Below are 1369 nucleotides of genomic sequence, written 5' to 3'. Positions count from 1 at the left end.
ATTTTAGAATTGTGTATGCACAATACAATCAAACTATTCTCTTTTATATAAAATAATGGTGATCTTGATTTTAGAATTGTGTGTGCACACTTCAATATAACTGAGCTCTTATTGAAAAAAATAATGTGGATCGTGGTTTTATATCTGCGTATGCGCACTTCAATATAACCGAACTCTATAGAAAAAGTTTCTGTAGATCTTGATTTTAGAATTGTGTATGCACAATACAATCAAACTATTCTCTTTTATATAAAATAATGGTGATCTTGATTTTAGAATTGTGTGTGCACACTTCAATATAACTGAGCTCTTATTGAAAAAAATAATGTGGATCGTGGTTTTATATCTGCGTATGCGCACTTCAATATAACCGAACTCTATAGAAAAAGTTTCTGTAGATCTTGATTTTAGAATTGTGTATGCACAATACAATCAAACTATTCTCTTTTATATAAAATAATAGTGATCTTGATTTTAGAATTGTGTGTGCACACTTCAATATAACTGAGCTCTTGTATAAAAAAATTATGTAGATCTTTCTTTTAGAATTGTGTGTGCACAATACAATAAAACATTTCTCTTGTATATAAAATATGGTGATCTTGATTTACAAATTGTGTGTGCACATTAAAATCAAACTATTCTCTTGTATACAAAATTTATGTAGATCTTGATTTTTCCAACGCATATTTGGATTTATGTAAATACATTAGAAATTTGGGTTATAGAAGTTTATGTTTTTTGTATTATCCTTCGTAATAGCTTCTAAAAAGATTTTTTTACATATATTTGTTCACACACGTTTTTAATCTCAAACAAAAATATAAAAATGATTATATATTACGAAAGTGTTATCTCATGACATTGGATTACATGTAGCACATAAGTAATCGGATTTTTAATTGATATTTATATAATATCTATGAACGTACTAATATTATTAGCAAGATTTTAAAATTACGATTTTTTCTGATTTATAGATATTAAAAAAAGTGAACGGTTAAAAAATTATTTTTGCTGTTTTAAACGTCATAAAAATCTTGTATTTGTCTAAATTTGCAATTTTTTTATTAAGATTAGCCTTCACATTTAAAACTTACAAAAGTTTTATAAAAAATATAAGCATAAATATTTTAAAATTATTGCTACACTTAGCAGTGTTTAGAAAGCATAGAAAATATGTTTTATGACATCAAAATACAAAATTTTAAGATAGTATAGTACAATGAATATATTAAGCCTCATATATATTTTGTTACTTTATTCCTCTGTAATAAGGTAGATCAAAAATCAAGTAGGCGAAAAAATAAAAATTATTAAATTTTTCATTTAAATAAATCCAATTTAGTATATCCGAAAAAACAGGTTC

The sequence above is a fragment of the Rhyacophila brunnea genome, unplaced genomic scaffold (genome assembly GCF_057557595.1).
Source record: "Rhyacophila brunnea isolate RB1 unplaced genomic scaffold, BYU_Rbru_1.0 scaffold_164, whole genome shotgun sequence".
Taxonomy (NCBI): Eukaryota; Metazoa; Arthropoda; class Insecta; order Trichoptera; family Rhyacophilidae; genus Rhyacophila; species Rhyacophila brunnea.
This window is presented reverse-complemented; position numbering follows the sequence as displayed.